We start from the raw sequence: 24,114 nt of genomic DNA, 5'->3' as shown, positions 1-24,114 counted from the left end.
CCATTGTCTACAGCAATCCCTTCCCATTAGAGCTGTTGCCTTTGAGACTGAAAGGCACCCCTTTAGGTCCTCAAGAGTTCCTGATTGGGGGGGGGCAAAGAGATAGCACAGTAGTAGGTGTTTGCCTTGCACGCAGCCGACCCAGGACAGACCCAGGTTTGATTCCCAGCATCTCATATGGTCTCCCAAGTTTGCAGGAACGATTTCTGAGTGCAGAGCCAGAAGTAACTCCTGGGCACCGCTAGGTGTAGTCCAACAATGAACCAACTAATCAATCAATAAATAAAGTTTATTTTTTAAGAGTTCCTAATGGACAAAGCAACTGTGATTGAGGAATTCTCTGCTCGGCTCATGCTAAAGTCCTGTTCCTCCATTCCCCTCCAAAATCCAAGCCCTCACCCACCTCTCAGGCAATTTGAAATGCTTCCTGGTGCCTTGAGACAAGAAGCATGTTGCAGTCTGTTTTTTATTTGCATAGCCACCGCCTGCTTTTGCTAGGGAATTCTTCAAACCTGAGGACTGTTTTATTCATCTGCAGGCGTATTCATTAGCCCCTCAGAAGCATTTGCAGAGCAGAACAAGATGCGTCCTACCAGGTTTTACTCAGCGGGGGATTCTGCTTCTCAAATACACCCACAAATCGTCTTCTTTGACATCTCAAGAGCTTTATTCCCAGGAATTGGAGTGATTAACAGAGCAGGTAAGGTATTTATTTGCCTTGCATGCAACCAACCCTGGGTTAGATCCTTGACATCCCATATAGGTCTTCCGAGCCTCCCAGGAGTGATTCCTGAGCACAGAGCCAGGAGGAACCCATGAGCACCACTAGGTGTGGCCCCCAAACCAAAATAAATAAATAATAAATAAATAAATAAATCAAGCTTTATTTCAGGGGGCCAACAAGATGGTACAGCAGGTAAGTTATGTGGCTGACCCAGGTTCAATTTCTAGCATCCCTTATAGTTCTCTGAGCATCACCAGCTCCAAGTGATTCCTGAATGGAGAGCCAGGATTGTTCTGAGCACCATTGAGAGTGTGGCCCCAGGGCCAGAGAGATAGCACAGCAGTAGGGTTTTTGCCTTGCACAAACCAGGACAGATGGTGGTTCAGATCCCAGCATCCCATATGATCCCTTGAACCTGCCTGAGCATAGAGCCAGGAGTAACCCCTGAGCACTGTCAATGTGACCCAAACACCAATTAAAAAAAAAAAGAGTGTGGCCCCAAAACAAAACAAAACAAAGAGCTTCCTTTCCCTGAATCTGGGCAGGCTGATGACTCCTCTACTGATGGGTTGAGATTGCTTTAACTTTCTCCCCGAAACCACATCTGCTGGGCCCTCAGGGCTGGCATGTTGGGAGGGAGTCAGGCTATACATGAACCCTCAAAGCACAGGACAAGAACCCTTCTCTTTGCATCCAAACTCTACAAACTCTGAGCTAAGGAGCATTCAGAAAGTCCATTCCCAGTCCTCGAGTCATGCTTGGATCTGCTCAGTGCCAACATCAGACTTTGTGCCCTGTGAGAGCTCAAAGATAGAAAAGATAGCAAGATTCCTGGGGTGTCAAGGCTGCGGGGGTGGCTGGAACATTGCCGCACCATATCTCTCAGTCTCTCTGGCCCAACTCTGCTTCTTGCATAGCATCAGTAATTTCCTGAATTCAGTCAGTGGCCTAAAGGACACATCCAGGAAATTCTATATGTGATGCCCAGAGCATGCATGAGGATGTAACGATAACACAATAGGAAGGGCATTTGCCTTGCATAGGTCTTGCCCAGGATTGATCCCTGGCATCCATCCCATAAAGTCCCCAGAGCCTGCCAGGAGTAATTTCTAAGCACAGAGCTAAGGAGTGACTCTGAACAATACCGGGTGTGGCCTAAAACCCAAAATAAAATAAAATATGAATGCACACTCATATAAATTACATGTCTGCATGTATACACATATAGGACACAAATTTATATGATTCATATATTATATGTGCTTACTCATATTAATTAGATACATGTGTAAATAAATACATTGCCTCAATTATGCAAGCATACTTATATTAATCATATACATGGATTTACATCTACACATAAAGTACCAATTATAAGTGCAGAGTCCTATATGTAAATTATAGACACATAATTTTTCAAATTTTGCCTGTGTATTGTCATCCCCCACTTCTAGATGACTTGCCACCCCCAAAGCCCATGATCAATGTTCAACGCCTCTTTCCAGCCCACACCAAATGCACACAACAGATGCACAGAGTCAGTATTTTTTGACTCAACAGGAAAAAGGAGGTGTTTGGGTAGCAGATACAGCAGCAACAACCATGAGTGAAGTGGATCCCTTTGTGCCTTCAAAGCTGAGAGTCCCCAAGACCTACCCCTGCTCCCCAGCCAGTCTCCCCTCTGGAAGATCACTGAGTTTCTTGAGTAATTGAGGATGGAATCTGGGCCTAGGGACAAGGTAAGAATATCCCAGGATGGAATGTTCCAGGACCCCCTACTCCCTTCCATCTGTGGCATCTTCCCCCTTATGTGCTCTCCACACCCCACACCCCTTCCCCTCAGCCATGACATGTGTGTTCTGATCTGGCCATAAAAGCTTGGTCAGGAGTTCTGTGCCCTTTGGGTTTTGTTTCATTGGATTTTATGATTAAAAGCTCAACATGTGGAATGCAGATAATTTGGTTCTGCATGGGGCTCCCTTTGGCTTCTGCATCTGAGGGAGGCATTTAACGAGGTAGCTCACGCAGCGAACCAACTGCGGCTTCGTGGTGGTTCGGACCTTTGGCAAAGGCCATGACCAGAACCTCAATCCCAAGGGCCACCAGGACAACTTCTCTGGATGTGCCCTGAGCACTCTCAATTCTCTTATCCTGGGCTGTGTAGGACATTTGGAGGCTGGAGTGGGATTAGAAAATCTTCATTGGTGTGTGTTCTTCAAAATTAGTTTTAAGAGAAAGAGTGCTGTGCCAAGGAAGCCAAACTTTTAAACATTCTTCTTGGAATGGTGGAGATTAAATTGCACATCTTAATACACTCTCAGGGATTATAATACAGCCTGGAAAATCATTCTTTTTCCCAACTCCAGAGCCCTCTGGGGCTCTTTCTTGCACTGCCTGGGCCAGGGAACCTGTCCCCACCCCGTCTAGTTTGTCCCCATCTCTGGCACCCTCAACTTTGCCTTGGGACTGGATTCCTCTTAGAAATCCTTAGAAATGATTGCAAGACTTCAGCCTATGCTTTGGATCCTGGGTGAGCAGCAGGCATACCCATGAACCATCACTGTCCCGTTTGATCCCATGGGCATGTTTCTACCGATTCTCATAGTCCTGGACTGCTCAGCCACTTATGCGGCCGCATAACACCTCCATAATTTTTATACTGACATCCCCATAGGAATGCATCAAATTAGATGTGAAATGATCCTAGAAATCACAGAAGCTCAACAAACAAAACCAAGAACAGAAGGTTGAACTAGCAGCTCAAACAGCTCAGAAAATCCTTCAAACAATACCATAAGGACCCCATCGTGAGAAATGATAGTTTTCACAACTTTGCTTTTAATTAAATTTTTTTTACAATTCCATTACCATTTAGTTGTAACAAGCAATATTGAGTAAATAATTTCTACCTGTCAAGAGGCAGGCTTTGGGGGATGTTTTGAGAAAATGGAGACTATGGTGGAAGGAACATTCCACTGGTGGTGGGATTGGTGTTGGATATTGAAGACAGAAACTCCGTAAAGCCATGCTATTTAATTTTTTTTCTAAATAGCGAATTTAGGGGCCAGAAAGATAACAGAGTGGCAGGGCATTTGACTTGCATGCAGCTGAATTCAATCACTGACATCCCATATGGTCGCCCAAGCCTTCCAGGAGTAACCCTAAGCACTGCTGTATATGACCCAAAAAATAGTGAATTTAGAGCTTCTCATTATAGTGGACCCTAGAGATAAGGCCCTTCAGAACTACTGCTGGAACAGAAGGAGATCAACAGCCGTCTCAAGAAGCTAAGAGGACAATTAAAAGAACTTATCAAACAGTATGAACAGTCTAAAATGATCTGAAGACCCTAAAAAGTGTTGAAAAGATTGTTGGTGGAGTTTACAAGCAGTTAACTGAAGGAAAATTCATTTTAAAACCACAAAGAGACCAAGATGTGGCGTGGTTTGTCATCGACTGCTTAACAAAAGTAAACTGAAGCCAGGGCGAGTAGTAGCACAGTGGTAGAGAGTTTGCCTTGCATGCGGCTGACCCAGAACAGACCTGGTTCAATCCCCACCCTCGGATTCCATATGGTCCCCCAAGCCAGGAGTGGCACAGAGCCAGGAGTAACCCCTGAGCATCATCGGGTGACTCAAAAAACAAAAACCTTAAAAAAAAAAAATATATATATATATATATATATATATATTGGTTTTTGGGCCACACCCAGTGGTGCTCAGGGGTTACTCCTGGCTGTCTGCTCAGAAATAGCTCCTGGCAGGCACGGGGGACCATATGGGACACCGGGATTCGAACCAACCACCTTTGGTCCTGGATCAGCTGCTTGCAAGGCAAATGCCGCTGTGCTATCTCTCTGAGCCCAAAATATTTTTTAAAAGTAAACTGAAGCCACAGCAAGAGTTGCTTTGGATATGACTAACTGTATATAATAAGATTTTTGCCAAGAGAGGTGTATCCACTGGTTTTTAACATGTTTCATGAAGATCCTGGAAATGTTTCTATTTCTGAGATTGGAGGGCTGTGTGAGCAGATTTGGGAATTAAGAGAAGCAACAGAATTATCTCTTACAAACCCAGAATTCATCCAATGTGTAGGAATAATTCCTCCAAAAGGCTGTTTGTTATATGGGCTACCAGGTACAGGAAAATGACACTTGGCATGAGCTGTTGATAGCCAGCTTGATTGCAAATTTTTATTTTTTTAAACAATATCTTTATTTAAACACCATGATCACAAACATGTTCGTAGTTGGGTTTCAGTCATAAAAAGTACACCCCCCCCTTTGTCAGTGCAACCTTTCCACCACCAATGCCCCCATCTCCCTCCTCCCACCACACCCTGCCTGTCTTTGAGACAGGCGTTCTATTTCTCTCACTCACTAACATTGACATGATAGTTTGTCATGTAGTTATTTCTCTAACTGCACTCACCACTCTTTGTGCTGAGCTTCATATCTTGGGCTGGACCTTCCAGTCCTCATCTCTATTGTCTCTGGGTATTTTTACAATAATGTCTTTTATTTTTCCTAAATCCCACAGATAAGTGAGACTATTATGTGTTTATCTCTCTCCTTCTGACTTATTTTACTCAGCAGAATGGTTTTCTGGATTGCAAATTTTTAAAGATTGTATCTAGTTCTATTGTAGACAAGTACATTGATATGATCAGAGAAATGTTTAATTATGCCAGAGATCATCAGACATACATCATGTTTATGGATAAAATCAATTGCTATTGGTGGACGTCAAATTTTCTGAGGGTACTGAGAGATTCAAAGAACTTTAATGGAGTCGCTAAAGTAAATGGATGGATTTGACAAGCTACATAGAGTTAACATGATCATGGCTACCAATAGATCAGATACATTGGATCCTGCTTTGCTAAACCCAGAAAGATTAGATAGAAAATGCATATTGATTTGCAAAATGAACAAGCAAATTAGATATGTTGAAATTCATGCAGGTCCATGGTGAAATAGATTATGAAGCAATAGTAAAACTTTCTTTTTTTTGGAGGGGTGGAACACCAGATGGCACTCAGGGCTCACTTCTGGCTCTGCACTCAGAAATCACTCCTGACAGGCTCAGGGAACCGTATGGGATGCCAGGGATTGAACCCAGGTTGGCCGCATGCAAGGCAAATGCCCTATCTGTGCTATCTCTCAGGTCCCAATTGTGAAACTTTCTGATGGTTTTCATGGAGCAGACCTGAGAAATGTTTGTAATATAAAGCAGGTATGTTTGCAATTCGTGCTGATCATGATTTTGTAGCACAGGAAGACTTCATGAAAGCAGTCATTCTAAGAAAGCTGATTCTAAGAAACTAGAGTCTAAATTATATATACAATATAATTTACTATAAGGTTTTTGGTGGATGCATGACAGATGCTGACTTCATGTAGAAATAAAGGAAAATGATGTCTGCATTGGCAGTGATTTCATTAAAATGTACGAATAAAAATATATGAAAAACATCAAAAATAGTAAATTTAAAAGCAAAGGGGGCTGGAGCAATAGCACAGTAGTAGGGATTTGCCTTGCATGCAGCTGACCCAGGATGAACCTGGGTTCTATCTTCAGCATCCCATATGGTCCCCCAAGCCAGAAGCAATTTCTGAACACATAGCCAGGAGTAACCCCTGAGTGTCACTGGGTATGGCCCAAAACCAAAAATAAAATAAAATAAAAGCAAAGACTGTAACCCATGGGCAAAGCAAGTGCTGGGATGAGGTCTTTTCCCATAGTTTTAGCCTGGTTTCTGTGGAAGAGAGCAGGCACAGAGTTCAACAAGGTGCTTCTAGGCCCCATATAGACCAGGTTCAAGGCCTGGAGTTTCAAGAGTTGAGGCTCTGGATCTAAAATGGGGCCAACCAGTTTCCAGTTCTGCCCTGCTGATCCCCAGGGGTCCTCACAACCTCTCTGGAAAGAGTTGGTCAAAGCTGTTCTTTCGTTTTGTCCACATTTTGGATCACACTTACCTTCTATGCTTCAGGGCTACTCCTGGCTTGGTGCTCAGGGGACCATGAAGTGCCAAGCCAACCCAAGGCCTCCTGGATGCCAAGTCTGTCACCCTTTAAGCTGTGTCTCCAGGCCCTAGGAAGGCTCTGCTGTCTTTCTTTCACTCTTGGTGCCATTGCATATGTTCTAGTTCTTTCTCTTCCATGCAGAATAACATTCCTCCCCAGGAGAACTTAATAGCATGGATCCATCTATCCGTAGAGATGATGGTGTAATGCTTGAGGGGGGCGGCAAAGAGAGATGCAGCACCGAGAGGAAAAAGGCACCACTCAGCATTCAGGGAGCCATGAATTTGGGGATCCAGTATCCTGGGCCCTGAAGAGAGAGACAGAGACAGAGAGAGATAGAGACAGAAAGAGAATGAGAGAGACCAAGAGTCCCTCCCAACCATGCTGGGAAAGTCTGACTTAAGGACCCTGCGGTTTACTTCTAAATCTGCCCCTGAACTTCAGCATTTTTTTTTCCCTCTTTGGTGTTGGGAAGGATCCAGGCTCAGAAACCTGGAGTCAGCTTCCCCAGCAAACCCCCAAGCCTCCTCAGCTCCTCAGCCTGGTTCACAGGGCTCTGTGTAGAAGTCTGTTTGCACTGGGCTGGGCAGGGTACCAGTTGAGCCAAAAACAACTCCCCATTGTGCAGGGGAGATTAAGTTTCCTGCTGAGGCTCCCAGGAGAGGCAGCTGCCAGCCTCAGTCTTCATGTGCTGGGAAGTTCCTGCAGGACTGAAGATGGGGGGTGGGGGGGGAGTAGGGGCAGGCATCCATGTAGGAGGGGCTGGGTTCCAGTTCTGCCAGGTCAGCGCTGACTTAGTGCTGGCCAAGAGACTGCCTTATGGGGCTAGGCTCCGGATGCAACCTAAGGAGGGAGGTTTGTACAAGTGAGGGGCCACACCCCATCTTCTTGAGACCCCCATGCCCTGACCTGGGACCCAGCATGCACCCAGACCCCTTGGGGTCCAAGTTGTTGGAATCACACATGGGGAGTTTCACCCTTCCGGTGAGACTTGGCTCTTGGCCAAGAGGAAGTGGTTGGTTTGCAGGCTGGGGTATTCATGTATGTGTCAGAGACCCCATAGACAAATAAGGGAGGCTACAGGGAAAGGGGCAGCTGGGACAATTCACACCACCCAGGCACTAAGGTCTGGGGCAGTATCTTTGGATCAGGCTTCTCAGGCATGCAGAACTTCCCTGTAGGTTCTCGGGCACCCTGTCAATTTAGGGGAACACTGGCCATTCACTCCAGAGGTGGCCACACAGAGCCAAGGAGGGTCAGGTGTTTAGGGTGCAACCAGATCCATCCTCCCTCCCCACATTGCCACCCTCTTCTGCATGGAAGACAAAGAGCCCTGAACTTCCTCCATGATCTCCCCCTTCTTCCCCCACATCCCCCCTTCAACCCAAATCCTCTCCAAACCCTTTGGAATGAGGGTCTTCCATGAATCCTAAAAAATATTTGTTTCAGGGGCCAGAGAGATAGCACAGCAGTAGGGCATTTGCCTTGCACACGAATGACCCGGGACCAACTTAAATCCTGGCATCTCATATGGTCCCCCAAGCCTGCCAGGAATGATTTCTGAGCACAGAGCCGAAGTAACTCCTGAGCACTGCCAGGTGTAGCCCAAAAACAAAAACAAAATAAAAAACAAAAATAAAATATTTGTTTTAATCCCCCACCCAAATGCCCCCCAATAAGATGGAACCCCCTGAAGTCCACAGAACCTGGTTCTCAGGACTGTCTGGAGTGGCCAGAAGAGACCCAGTCTAAAGGGGAGGGGAGGGAGTTTAGAAAATTCGGTACTGGGAATCACCAAATGTTGGGGCCCTCCTTAGAAGGAAAGAACTGATGAACCCACTGCATGATGAGATGGCCCCTGTGAAAAGGGGGTGCTGTTAGTGGGGATACCCCCATCTCTCAGGTTTTCACTCCCATGTTTGTGGATCACCCATAGGGACCCAGCTACATGTATCATCTGCCTTCTCTTTCCTTGCCAGGATGGGGCTGGCACAAGCTGGTTGTTTACATTCAACTCATTATTTTTAAATTTAGGTCCATATTACTTGGGGTAAACAGAACAAGTGTGAGGCATGGATGGTGGAAAAGGTTCCATTCCAATGCAAATAGTTGGGCACCAGGAGCTTTACAAAAACTTCCTGCCAGTTGTGCAAAAACCACATCCCACCGAAGAAACCGAAGGCAAACTTGGGCGCACACCAATCCCATCACTTCTCCTTCCCTTCAGCTCACTCTAGTTTCACTGTTTCCAGCTCCATGAAATATGAAAAGGTTGAGGATCACCACAAAGGTACCCCACTTTCCATGTCACTTATTTTTTTTCATCTCCCCCTGCTGGCCTCTATTCCCCTTTAGTAAAGTTCCTTTGACATTTTCAAGCCCCCTCTCCTGTTTTGTTTTGTTGGGTTTTTTTTTTTTTTTTTGGTTTTCTTTTTTGTTTTTTTTTTGGGGGGGGCACACCCGGTGGTGCTCAGGGTTTACTCCTGGCTGTCTGCTCAGAAATAGCTCCTGGCTGGGCCCGGAGATATAGCACAGCAGCGTTTGCCTTGCAAACAGCTGATCCAGGACCAAAGGTGGTTGGTTCAAATCCCGGTGTCCCATATGGTCCCCCGTGCCTGCCAGGAGCTATTTCTGAGCAGACAGCCAGGAGTAACCCCTGAGCACCGCCAGGTGTGGCCCAAAAACCAAAAAAAAAAAAAAAGAAAAGAAAAGAAATAGCTCCTGGCAGGCATGGGGAACCATATGGGACACCGGGATTCGAACCAACCACCTTTGGTCCTGGATCAGCTGTTTGCAAGGCAAACGCCACTGTGCTATCTCTCCAGGCCCCCCTCTCCTGTTTTTTTTTTTTTTGTTGTTGTTGTTGTTCTTTTCTTTTTTTGTTTTTGGGTCATTCCTGGTGGCTCAGGGGTTACTCCTGGCTCTGCACTCAGAAATCGCTCCTGGCAGGTCCTGGAGACCATATGGGATGTCGGGGATTGAACCTGGGTCCATCCCGGGTAGTTTCGTGTGCAAGGCAAATGCCCTACCACTGTGCTATCACCCAGTGCCCTGGCCCCATCCCTTACAGTTTTCACCATCCATATTTTACCTAGCAAATACAAGACAAAGGAAACTATCTACAGGGCCAGAGCGATAACATAACAGTAAGGTGTTTGCATTGTATGCAGTCAATGCAGGACGGCTCAGTGTAGCCCAGAAGCCTGGCCTTTGGGAGGGGGTCACATTTCTTCTACCAGTGGCCATCTTGGGATTCAAGTCCCCATGACAAGATACTCACTGCAGTGCTACCTTTGCTTTGTGCATGCTTAAGAACAGGGCAAGTGCTCATGGGCTCAGAGAGGCAAAGCTACTCTGTCAAAGCCACATAGCCATCACTTTTGTTTTCTTCTGAGATATCAGCCTATAGACGAACCTTTAAATTAGACTCCCCTGACTCTTCCTTGTCCCCACCTCACCAGGATGAGCTGAATCCTCTCCCCAAACCAGTTTTTTGCTGGCTAGAGATGGTCTAGTATAGAACTCTAGGGCCCAGAACCTCCTGTTTCTGTAAAGTCACAGCTTTTCAGACCCAGAGAGAAGGTTCTAGGAGCCTGGTTTTAGGAGATGCTGAGGGAGACTAGAGAGACAGATAGGAAACAAGAGAGGGCCAGAGGGATAGCATGGAAGTAGGGTGTTTGCCTTGCATGCTGAAGAACGGTGGTTCAAATTCTGGCATCCCATACGGTCCCCTGAGCCTGCCAGGAGCGATTTCTGAGCGTAGAGCCAGGAGTAACCCCTGAGTGCTGCTGGATGTGACCAAAAAAAAATGAGAGAGAAAATGAGAGAGAGAAAGAGAGAAAGAGGGGGGGCTGGGAAACAGAGAAAGGTTTGATTTTGCCCAACATTCGGGGCACAGGGTCAGTCAGTGAGAATGGACAGGGGGCATGGGGGCTCCCTGGCCAGATCTTCTGTGACTCGTCCACGTCACCAAATGATTTTTCCTTGAAGCCAAAACAGCTGTGAGGTTACAGAGGCTTCTTGAGTCAACACACTTGGGGTCCCCGGGCCCCTGAGATGCATCTGTCTCTGCAGTGATTGAACTTTAGATGGAAAAGAGATTGGACACTCATCTTTCTGAGAGGTCATGCGTGAAGGCATTTGGGGCAGCGGGTGTGTGTGTGTTGTGTATGTGTGTTGTGTGTGTGTGTCCCCAGTTTGATAAGAAAGTCAGTGACTGTAACAATAGTACTTGCCTTGCACCCAGCCAGCCTGGGTTTGATCCCCGGCATCCCCTGATCATCCCCAGGAGTAATTCCTTACTACAGAGTCAGGAGTGACCCCCGAACATTGCTGCACATGGTTCCAAACCAAACCCAATAAACAGAAAAAGAAAAACAAGGTAATTGGTCATCAGAGGAGTAGGAGAGTGGACTACAGAATGCCTCTGCTCCAGACTCACGAGAGTCCCATTCACTGGCTCTTGGGGCCTGCTATGCTTTTTCTCCTCTGGCTTGTCACAGCCCCCCACAACCCATTCTGCTTGACAATCTTCCAGAGGATAGTGGGTACCCCCGGAAGATGATACATCCAAGATCCAAGATTCAGGACCCAGACCAGTTCCTGTTGAAAAGAAGATGCCTGCCCCTCCCCTTTTTTTTTGTTTTTTGAAGCGGGGGCACACTCCTGCCTCTATGCTCAGAAGTTACTTCTGGGGCTGAAGAGGTAGCACAGTGGTAGGGTGTTTGCCTTGCATGTGGCCGACCTGGGAGGGACCTGGTTCAATTCCCAGCATTCCATGTGGTCCCCCGAGCCTGTCAGGGGCAATTTCTGAGTGCGGAGCCAGGAGTAAACCCCGAGGTGCAGCGGGTGTGGCCCAGAAACCAATCAGTCAATTAATAAATAAGTAAATAATTTAAAAAAAGAAGTTACTCCTGACAAGCTAAATGGGATGCCAGAGATCAAACCTGGGCCCACTGCATGTAAGGCAAATGCCCTTCCTATTGCTATTGCTACTACACTACTATTGCTCCAGTTCAGACATCGGATTCTTTTTTTTTTTTTTTTTGGGAGACATCAGATTTTTTTTTTTTTTTTTTTTGGTTTTTGGGCCACACCCGGTGATGTTCAGGGGTTACTCCTGGCTGTCTGCTCAGAAATAGCTCCTGGCAGGCACGGGGGACCATATGGGACACTGAGATTTGAACCAACCACCTTAGGTCCTGGATTGGCTGCTTGCAAAGCAAACACCACTGTGCTATCTCTCTGGGCCCGAGACATCAGATTTTTAACCCAGCAGAACCCCTTAGCCAATGACAACATTGACTAAGCATCTTCTCAGTGCCAGAGCATCTGGGTGGCCTGAGAACTCAGAAATATTTTTGAGAAGTTGGTTGTTGTAGCCTCTTTAAGTTCATTTAGACTTACTTGGTACAGGAGTTTGGAGAGATTCGTGTTAGTGTGGGAAGTTACTATCTAGGGAAGAAAGAGAGGGTAAAAGAGCAGAGAGCCATGAGGATACTCTCCCCCATATCTGACAAGACAAAAGATGCTCAGAGTCCCCACCACCACCACCACCACTAGCAGCCTTAGCCATTTGCAGCCCCAAAGGCTGCATTGCTTTGCATAGCCATCAAAGTGACAGTCCTGGTCTGGATGAGATGTTTTGGGTATCAAGAGATCCCACAGGCCATGGGAAGAAAAATAAATCCCCACAGTTTGTGAGATTGACCCATGCACTGTGTTTCTGCCCCCATGCAGACTGGTCTAAATAAGGGTAGCAGCAAAGAATAAGCCAAACCAGTCAGGAAAGAATTATGGAGCCAATGGCTTCTCCCTCATGGTGTCTCTGAGTGCACCAAGTCAAAATTGGCCTTTCTTTATTACACCAATCTCCATTCAACCAGGCGAGGGAGAGTGGAGGAAGATCCAGGGGGATTTTTACATTATCAAAGGATAGGTTTTTCACTCCTAGGGATATGCCCCAGGAACACAAAAACACAATACAAAAATGCCTTCAGCACACCTATATTCATTGAAACATTATTTACAATAGTGAGAATCTGGAAACAAACCAGATACATGACAAGAGATGAATGGCTAAAGAAACTAGGGTACATACACACAATGGAATACTATGCAGCCATCAGGAAAAATGAAGTCATGAAATTTTCCTATACATGGATGGACATGAAAACTATTATGCTGAGTGAAATAAGTCAGAGGGAGAGAGATAGGCACAGAATAGCCTCGCTCATCTCTAAATTTAAGAAAAATAAAAGACATTATTGTAACAACACCAAGAGACAATAGAGATGAAGGCTGAAAGGACCAGCTTACAATACAAAGCTTACCACAATGAATGGTGAATGCAGTTAGAGAAATAACTACACCAACAACTACCATGATAATGGTAGTGAGTGAGAGAAGTAGAATGCCTATCTTGAATACAGGTGGGGAGGAGGGAAATGGGGGGCATTGGTGGTGGTTGCACTGTTGAAGGGGGATGTTCCTTTTTATAACTGAAACCCAACTACAAACATGTTTGTAATCGTGTGCTTAAATAAAGATAGTTTTTTTTTTAAAAAAAATCAATGGATAGGTTTTAAGGAAAGAGGAAGTTGGGGGACTGCCTTCATTTTGGGTTACTAGCTGGGTGTCATCTTTCAATTACATCCCCATCCAGATGGGAGTTCCTACACTTCAGAATGTTTTAGAGGTTTCCCAGCCTCACATTTCCTGCCTTTCTTAAAAGTCTCTCGCAACTTCTACCTCCAAAGCTCGATTTGATCTCATCATCAATTTGTCCATCTGTATCTGAGTAAAAATCCCACAATTACTTGGCCAGCATTTTTGGAGAGCAGGCATTTGAACCACACTTGCCAATGCTCAGGGGTTACTCCTGGCCCTGCACTCAGAAACATTCCTGGCAGTTGTCAGAGGGAATCATATGGGAGGCTGGGGATTGAGCCCAGGTCAGCTGCATGCAAGACTAATGTCCTCCCAGCTATAATATGGTCCTGGCCCATGGTGAACATTTTCAAGATCTACCCAGTTATGGTTTTTTTTTTTGGTTTTTTTTTTTTTTTTTGGTTTTTGGGCCACACCCGGCGGTGCTCAGGGGATACTCCTGGCTGTCTGCTCAGAAATAGCTCCTAGCAGGCACGGGGGACCATATGGGACACCGGGAATCGAACCAACCACCTTTGGTCCTGGATCGGCTGCTTGCAAGGCAAACGCCACTGTGCTATCTCTCCGGGCCCCTACCCAGTTATGTTTTAACACACACACACACACACACACACACACACACACACACACACATGCCAGAGTGTTGCCCTTACCTGCGGGAAGAAGCACAGCACCAAGCTGGGTCCTTTTTTCTTTTTTTTTTTTTTTTTGGGCCACACCCGGCGGTGCTCAGGGGTTACTCCTGGTTCAGAAATAGCTCCTGGCAGGCACGGGGAACCATATGGGACACTGGGATTCGAACCAACCACCTTAGGTCCTGGATCGGCTGCTTGCAAGGCAAACAGCGCTGTGCTATCTCTCCGGGCCCTTCTTTTTTTTTTTTTTTTTAAATAATATCTTTATTTAAGCACCATGATTATAAACATGTTTGCAGCTGGGTTTCATTTATAAAAAAAAGAACATCCTGGACCCGGAGAGATATCACAGCGGCGTTTGCCTTGCAAGCAGCCGATTCAGGACCAAAGGTGGTTGGTTCAAATCCCGGTGTCCCATATGGTCCCCCGTGCCTGCCAGGAGCTATTTCTGAGCAGACAGCCAGGAGTAACCCCTGAGCACCACCGGATGTGGCCCAAAAACCAAAAAAAAAAAAAGAACATCCCCTTCACCAGTGCAACCTTTCATCCTCAATGCCCCCTATCTCCCTTCTCCCCCACCCCTTACCTATCTTCGAGACAGGCATTCTATTTCTCTCACTCACTACCATTGTCATGATAGTTGTTGGTGTAGTTATTTCTCTAACTACATTGACATCTTTGTGGCAAGCTTCATATCATGGGTCGGTTCTTCCAGCTTTCATCTCTATTGTCTCTGGGTGGGTAGTATTACAATTACGTCTTTTACTTTTCTTAAATCCCACAGATGAATGAGACTATTCTGTGTCTATCTCTCTCCCTCCGACTCATTTCACTCAACATAATAGTTTCCATGTTCATCCACGTGTAGGAAATTTTCATGACTTCATTTTTCCTTAAGGCTGCATAGTATTCCATTGTGTAGACAACCTGTTGTCGGCATCTGGGTTGTTTCAGGCTGGACACATTTTTAAAGTTTAGGAGCAAGGGGTTATTATTCAATTCTGGTGCTGTGGGTCCTACCTGGCAAGAGAGCAGAAATCCACTCAGTTGTGCTTGCATGGCGACTAAACCACCTGGCCAAGCATTTAGTTTTCAGATTAGAATCTCTGTGGCTGAGTCTAAGAACAGCCCAGCAGGGCAAGCACTGCACCCAGGGACCGTGTCCCATCTTCCCCCTTGAACATCTGTTTGTTCCCACACCTGCCAGCAGATGGCAGTCAAGTGTCTCGTTTCAATGAAAGCCATTGCGAGGGACTGGTGCCTGGTACCCTTTCCTAAATGCAAAAAGCAGGGTATGGGCTAGCAGTGACCCCGACTAGGATCACCTCCATAGTGGCTCTTCCCATTTTCAGGTGAGCCCCATGAGATTATAGAGGTGGGGGATTCCAAAGCAGAACATAGATTCCAGAAATCAGCTTTATTATTTTTTTAATAATATTTTTGTTTGTTTAGGGGCCCCCCTTGGCAATGCCAGGCCTGACCTCTGGCTCTGCACACAGGGATCACTCCTAAAAGCATTCATGGAACATATGGATATTGGGGATCAAACCCGGTCTGCTGCGTATAAGGCAAGCACCCTACTTATTGTACTTCCTCTCTGGCCTCCAAAGGCATCAGTTTTCAAGATAATGTCAAACTGTAGCCTGGACTCATATTCCTAGGATTTTGAGAAATAAGAAACTCAGGGCCTGGGGTCAGAGCAATAGTACAAGAGCAAAGGGTCTTTTACTTGCATGCAGAGGACCCAGGTTTGATCATCAGCATCTTGCACTGTCCCTGATCACCACCAGGATGAATTCCTGAATGCAGAGCCAGGAGTAAGCTCTGAATTTAGCCAGGTGCAAGTCCCCCCTCCCCCCAGCTCAAAGGAAAAAAAAAACAGGGTTAGAGAGCACTAGGTTGAGGCACTTTCCTTGCAGGCAGCTGCTCCTGGTTTAATCCCCCAAACTACACACAGTCCAATGAGCCTAGACCTGAGCACAGAGCCAGGAGTAACACCTGAGCAATGCCAGGTGTGCACTCCCTCCCCCAAAAGGAAACAAGACAAGAACTGGAGTGGAGTATTACTTCATGTGACAGGCTGGCTAGTCAGCTATCATTCTGTGGAAAGAGAGATTTCACCAAAGCATCAACCCTGCTTTGGGAGTTAAAGTCCACTACCCTAAGCACACACATTCTTCCAAATTGTCAAGGAGAAATAAAATAACCCTTACTTCAGTACTCATTGTGGGGGCAAAGAAATGGGATAGCAGGGAAGGTGCTTGCTTTGCTTGCAACTGACCCAGGTTGAATCTCAGGCATCCCAATCAGTTCCCTGAGTTTCATAAGGAGAAATTCCTGAGCACAGAGCCAGGAGTAAGCCCTGAGCATGGCTGACCGTGGCCCAAAACAAACCACAAACAGGTTCATTTGGGTTCAATGCCAGATGGCCCATAGTCCAGCATCTGTTCCCCTTCAGTTAGATGGTACTTTGCAGTACAGAACGTCAGGATTTGTAATGCTTAACATGGACATTGGAGCTGCTAATATCAGCGAGGAAGGTGGAAGGCAGGGTGGCCCGAGCAATAGCACAGCAGTAGGGTGTTTGTTTGTAGCAGACACGGGATGGACCTAAGTTTGGTTCCTGGCATCCCATCTAGTACCCTGAGCTTGCTAGGAGTGACTTCTGAGCACGGAGTCAGGAGTAACCCCCAAGAAAGATTAAAAATGAAAAGAAAAGGAAAAAAGAAGGTGGTAGGCTTCTGCTAGGACTTGAATACCAGTCTCTCTCTCTCTCTCTCTCTCTCTCTCTCTCTCTCTCTCTCTCTCTCTCTCTCTCTCTCTCTTTCTCTCTTTTTTTTGGTTTTTGGGCCACACCTGGCGGTGCTCAGGGGTTACTCCTGGCTGTCTGCTCAGAAACAGCTCCTGGCAGGCACGGGGGACCATATGAGACACTGGGATTCGAACCAACCACTTTTGGTCCTGGATCGGCTGCTTGCAAGGCAAACGCCTCTGTGCTATCTCTCTGGGCCCTTGAATACCAATCTTTCTTGATTAAAATGCCATGAATAAGTCTTCAGTCTCCCCTGAGCCTCAGTTACCATATCTGGAAAATGAACCAAGAATCAATTGATACCAACAGGGGATGCATGCATCATGATAGCTGCTGGGCTGCAAGATCAGTTGCATCGATTTTACCTCTGTTTGCCCTTTCCTCTATTTCCCTTCTGAACAAAGGAATCTCAGATTCCACCTCTAGTCTGCCTGGATTTGGGCATGTTTAGACACTTTCACATACTTCCTACTTGTTGGGGTTTTGTGGAAGCATCTCTTTGGGGTTCAGAGATAACTGACATTCTCTTTTACAATCCACATTTTCTTCATTTGCTGAAGTGGGAAGAAGAATTATTGGGCGTGGAAACACCACACGAGAAAGATGGTTTGTGCAGCTGGGGCCAAAGACTTGGGTTCCCTTCAGGGGAGAGAAAAGAGAGAGACAGAGAGAGAAAGAGAAGCAGACAGGAGAGAAGAGAGAGAAGGTGGAAGTGAGAGATGGATAATCCAGAAACTTCTCCAAAGCCCCAAATTGATTTTGCAAATGATGATTTTAATCAGTCAAGAGCCACAGTCTTGGTCCTGTGACACCCAGAATTTAGAAACTGGTCTTCTCCCTGCAGACAGATGATGTCACCAGTGGAAGGTGATGGAATTTCCACATGCCGCCCCCCTCCCCAACCTGCCCCCAAAGAGTGTTATTAAGGACATGAGGGGACCTGCCATTTTAAACATTTATTATATAATTGTTATGATTATTACCACTCTAATTTATTTCCCTACTTAAAAAACCTTCTGGCAACTGTAACTCATTTTAGGCCAGCCCTTGCCAACCCAGAGACCCTGGTTAGTTAGAAAGAGAGAGAGAGAGAGAGAAAGAGAGAGAAAGAGAGCGAGAAGTGCGAGCGTTTAGCCAGGTGTGTGGAGCTCAGGTTTCCTCAAAATTGCTGCAGGGGCTCCATCAATATAGAAATAAGCAAAGAACAGTGTGTGCATTATATCAATATTATGATAATGTGCTCTGAATGTAGATCAGACGTGATTAATTCGGTCGTTTCCAGAGGCCATTCCCCAGGGCGCAGCTCCTGAATGCATGCACCGCATGTAATCCCCATGTTCCTTGAGCTGCGTGGAAAAACACCTTGACCCAGGTGGAGATTGGAGAAAGTGGGTCTTTACAGCAGGAAAGGCTGCTTGGTAATTGCAGACTCAATCTTTTCTCTTGCCAGCCTCAATCGTGGGGACGGGAGAGAAAGAAGGAAGATGGAGGGGGGGGGGAGGCAGGGAGCCAAGATAAATGGCCCAATCATATCACTGCATCGTATTTCCCAAGAATTTTAATATCCTACAGATGAAAAGCTCTCCAAGCAAGGGGCTGGCATCTGAGGTTAAAGTGAGCCTTCTGTCTACAGGGCTGGATGGAGAAAAAAAAAATGTCTGGACTCATTTCCATTCAGTTCAAACACCCTGGATGAGCAGTGGCTGAGCAATTGGAGGTCTTCTGTTCAGGGAGGGTTAGAGCAATGTTTGTGGGGCCTGAGAGATGGTGCAGTGGGTTGGGCACTTGCCTTGCAAGCCATCAAGATGGTTTTGACCCCTGGCACTGTATATGAGCCCCCAACCCTCTATGGAATGATGGTTAAGTGCAGAGGCAGGAGTAAGACTTGAGCATCACAAGGTGTGGTCAAAATTTTTTTATAAAAGAGGAATAAGGAGAAAGAGAAGAGGAGGAGGAGGACAAGGAGAAAGAGGTGGAGAAAGAGTAGGATCAAAAGGAGGAGGAGATGGAGGAATAGAAGGAGAAGGGGAAGAGGAGAAGAAAGAGGAGGAGGAGGAAGAGGAGAAAGAAGGAATAAAGAAAGAAAGAAGAAAAGAAGGAAGAAAGAAGACACAAAAAAGAAGGAATTAAGAAGGGAAGAAGAACGAAGAAAGGGGAAAAAAGAGAAGATGAAAAGAAAAAGAACAGAAGAACAGAAGGAAGAATGAAGGAATGAAGAAAAGAAGGAAGAAGAAAGAAGGAAAGAAGAGGAGGAGGAGGAGGCAAGAACTAGTCGGCAGTGGAGGCATATTTGAAATGCCTCTGGGGAATAATTTGCGGGGGAGGCATACCCAATAATGCTCAAGAGTTACTCCTGGCTCTGCACTCAGGACTCACTCCTGGCAGTGCCCAGCAAATGCCTAATTCACTGTCCTCTCCCTCTGTTTATTCCAGGGGTTTGAAAGCATCACTGAAGACACTAATAGATCTCCAGCAACCTCTGTGTGGAGCTGCCATTCAGGCAGGCTGCAAATAGGGTGCCCTCTGTGGGGAGGAGAATGCCTAATGAACCACAAACCACCGTGTCCTTTATGTGGACAGCTCTGGCCTGTGGCTTGGGGAAGGAATGTGTGAGAGGTGATCAAGAACGTAGGTGCGGTGAGTGTGGCTGGGGGACATTCTCAGGGTGGCTGCCTGGAGAAGTGACGAATTCTACTTACCCCAGGGTAGGGCAAGCCTGGAGCAAGCAATACAGCTACTTGGAAACTCAGGTATGTCTCTCAGCATTAAGGCACAGACCTTGAGTTTGCTGCCCAGCATAGGGAGTGGAGAAATAAGGTCACAAGCTGGTACTTTACCCCCACAGAATTTTTTTTTTTAAGATTTTGGGTCACACCAGCAGCACTCAGGGGTTACTCCTGGCAGACTCGGGGAGCCATAAGGGATGCTGGGAATCGAACCAAGGTTCGTCCTGTGTTAGCTGCGTGCAAGGCAAAAGCCCTACTGCTGTGCTCTTTCTTCGGCCCCAACCCCAACAGAATTTTAGAGTATGCCTCGAACTCAGTCATTGGGAATATAATATTTTCAAGCAACATTTTGGGGGGCTTGGGAGTCACATCTAGAAGTTCTCAGGATCTACTCCCAGCAGGGATAACTCCTGGCTCTGTGCTCAGGAGTCACTCCTGGCAGTGCACAGGGGACCATATTGTGCCAGTGATCCAACCCAGGCCTCCTGAGTACAAAATCAACACTCGGTCCTTTGAGCGAGCACTCTGGCCCCAGAATATTGTTTTAATGTCACAAACGATGTCATATAGTCCAGAGCACACATTTTAATTCACTTTTTTTGGGAGGGGTCACACGCAGCAGCATTCAGGGGTTACTCCTGGCTCTGCACTCAGAAATCGCTCCTGGCAGGCTCAGGGGACCATATGGGCAGGGAGTGAACCTGGGTTCGTCCTGGGTCGGCAGCATGCAAGGCAAACACCCTACCACTGTGCTATCACTCCAGCCCCTAATTCACATTTTAAAGGAAAAATAAGATAGTATAAATCAAGGATTGAGGTGAAGAGAGAGTGACGGCAGTTTGCTTTCACTTGAAATTGTTGCTGAAGAAATGTTGTGCTTATTGATTTTTAATAAGTATTGTCACTTTTAGTGTTGGAGCCACACCTGGCAGTACATAGGGTTTTCTCCTGACTCTGAGCTCAGGTATCACTCCTGGCTGGGCTCAAGGGACTATATGTGGTGCCAGGGATTGGGTCAACAGTGTGCAGAGCAAGTTCATTGCCCCTGTACTATTTTTTAGGCCCTATAGAAACCCAGTCAATTTGTTGGTTCACACACACACACACACACTCTCTCTCTCTCTCTCTCTCTCTCTCTCTCTCTCTCTCTCTCTCTCTCACACACACACACACACACACACACACACACACACACACACACACACACACACACACACACAGAGTCATGGGCACTGCTAAACTTTATGAATAGGGCCAGAGAAACAATCCAGCGGTTTACAAGTTTGCTTTGTGCTAGGCTGACCCAGGTTCAATCCCTGGCACCCCAGATGGTCCCTTGAGCACTACTAAGCGTGATGCCTGAGCACAAAGCCAGGAGTAAGCTCTAAGTACATCCAGGTGTGAGTCAAAAATAAACAAATGAGGCTGGAGAGATAGCACAGCCATCGAGCATTTGCCTTGCATTGCTGCCAACCCAGACGGTCTCAGGTTCAATTCTCAGCGTCCCATATGGTCCCCTGAGGCTGCCAGGAGCAATTTCTGAGCACAGAGCTGGAGTAACCCCTGAGCACCGCCGGGTGTGGACCCCAAACCAAAAATAAATAAATAAATAAAAATGGACAAACGTCATTAACACGTGAACTCATTTCACAATAGTTTTTCTCTTTCTCTACTGTTTCTGAGTTTTTGCTTATTTGTTTTGTTTTGTTTTGTTTTATTTTTGGGATCACACCTGGTGACACTCAGAGGTTACTCCTGGCTATGTGCTCAGAAATCACTCCTGGCTTGGGGGACCATATGGGATGCCTGGGGATCGAACCGCAGTCTGTCTTAACTAGCACAGGCAAGGCAGACACCTTACTGCTTGCGCCACCACTCTGGATTTTGTTTGTTTTGGACTCACACCTGGTACTGCTCAGGGATCACTGCTCACAGGGCTCAGGGATGCTGGGGATTGAACCTGAGTCCTCCATACACAAGGCAAGTGCCCTCCCCTCTGCGCTGTGTCTCTCCGGCGTGAGGTCTGTGATGGCTGTTCAGGAACTGGTGGAGAGTCTGTGTTTCATTGTCTGGGGACATTGATCATACACGTCTGATGGATGGCATTGTTGAGTTTCACTCCATGCTTACTGCTTTTCGACCAGCTGAATCTGTTTGTTATTCGCAGAGGGGTGCTGAAATCCTGCTGAAATCCCGCGATAATGATGGGTTCGTCAATTTTTCTAGGCAGCTCTATTAATTTTTGTCATGTACATTTTGGATTTCTGTCGATGGTGCCTTTGTGCAGAGAATTGTTGTCTTCTCAGAGAACTGACCGCTTCCTGCCACTACTGTAATGCCCTGTGGTCCCATTGGTCCTGTTCTCTAACCTCTTGGGCTTCTAGTAAACTCCAGTAAGTTCTAGAAATTTTTTTGGTTTGTTTGTTTTTGTTTTGGGGCCACACCCGGATGTGTTTAGGGGTTATTCTTGGCTCTGCATTCACAAATTGCTTCTGGCAGGCTCAGGGGACCATATGGGATGCTGGGGATTGAACCCGGGTCTGCCTCAGGTCAGCAGAGTGCAAGGCAAATGCCCCAGCAGTGTGGTATTACTCTATCCCCCAGTTCTAGAAACTTCTGCTGGATATGACACCACTTTCTCCTCTTTCCTGGGTGCCCTCTGTGGGAACTGGTGATTGATCTTGCCCTGTCAAGGGCCTGGGGACCTGCTAGCTGCAAATACTAGGTATTCAGGACCACCCCCTCCCCAGGAATCCTAGGGTATTTTCCTGTAACTGGGGAATATATGCATGAACATGCCAGCTGCCCATCCTGGGACAAACAGGGGGACTCTTAGGAACATGGTTTGCCCTGGCTGAAGTGCCTAGGCTGCGTTAAGCTCACCTCTTTCTGGAATCTCTTTCTTGGGGGAACCACACCCAGCAATGTGAGGGGTTGCTCCTGGCTTTGCATTCAGGAATTACTCCTGGTATAAACCCCCATTGGGGGACCATATGGGATGCTGGGGGTCAAACCCAGGTTTGGCCACATGTAAGGCAATTCCCTACCCCCCCCCCAACTGAACTATTGCTCTGGCTCTTCTCTGCTCCTCTCTCTTCTTATTCTCCTTCCTCTTCCTCTTCTTTTTCTTTCTGGATAACTCATCCCTCCTGTGCATTGTCTCTTCCGGTCTCACTTCCTCATCTTCTGCACTTCCTGTACCCCCGCAGCAAGTGACACCCCTTTTGCTCAGAGGAAAGAGTAGACCCACCACAGTCTACCTCGTCCTGCTTCTTCCTTTCATCCACCTTCCTACACTCACCCACATGCTCTCCCTCCTCCCTGTCATTTTCTAGTAGCTTCCCAATTCTCTCCTCACAAACACCCTGTAATGAAGTGCCTCCCTGCCCTGTGAGCATCAGGTCAACACCCTACAGTACTCACTAGAAGAGCCATTCAATGACTTCCTCAAAGCATTATCTATTTATTTAGATAAAGTCTTTGGGCCATACCAGCAATGCTCAGGGCTTACTCCTGGCTCTGTGCTCAGGGATCACTTCTGCGGGGGATCAGGGGAACTCTATGGGGTGTCAAGGATGAAACCTGGGTCTGATGTGTGCAAGGTCAAATGCCCTACTGGCTGCTCTCAGTTTCTGCCTTTTTTTAAGTGACTATAAAAGGAGCTTTTCTTATTTCCTTTAGGGGCAGGCAGCCTAGGGTAACACCTGGCAGTACTCAGAGCTTCGTGCTCTGGGGACCATATGTGGTGTTAGGGACTCAAACTAGGGCTGGCCACGTGCAAGACAGCCCCCAAGGCTGTCCACACAAGGATGTCCTTGTAATTGCTCCTCATGGAACCAGCTCGGGTACATGCATGCACCCAGCCCCCTCTCCCCTGTGGGATGTTCATGAGTTTCTGTGTATGGAAGAAAGTTCTGCAAAACAGAGAGAAAAACTTAGTTGGATCCTAAGCTCTATTTCAAACTCAATGGGAGCAATGGGGGGGGTGAGCTTCAAAGGGAAAGTGTCACCCCCCCACCCCTGCCGGGAAGAAACCAGGTGGGAAGGGAGGAGGCATCTGGAGACCTGATGTGTACGTGAGACCCTCTTCTCCTGAAACTCCAGGATGGGGGTGGCTATACCAGCCTCTCAGAGCCCCTCCATCTGCTGAGCTCCGGAGCCTGCTCCCATGTTACTTCCTTCCTAAAGCCAGGTAGGGGTTTGGGGGCGTCTGGGAAGTCTGTCTATGTGGCCCTGTGGGATATGTGTATATAGCACTTGACAGGGGAGTGCTGGGCACAGCTTCATGATCAATTTGTTCCTGGAGGAGGACATGTATGTACCCTCTTTCCTGGTGAACAAAGCCTGGGTAGGGGTGGCTAGGACTGTGCACCTGGGAGCCCAGGACTGACTCCATGAATCCCTCACTCACCCCAGGATTCTGCCTTCTTGATGGATTGGCATCCCTGGCCTGGGAAATGTCAGGCTCAGATTGGCAAAGGGCTGGTGATGATGGCTGTGTGGGTTCCAGCAGCCAAGCC

Source organism: Suncus etruscus, chromosome 15 (assembly GCF_024139225.1).
Source record: "Suncus etruscus isolate mSunEtr1 chromosome 15, mSunEtr1.pri.cur, whole genome shotgun sequence".
NCBI classification, from domain to species: domain Eukaryota; kingdom Metazoa; phylum Chordata; class Mammalia; order Eulipotyphla; family Soricidae; genus Suncus; species Suncus etruscus.
Note: the sequence above shows the minus strand (reverse complement) of the source record.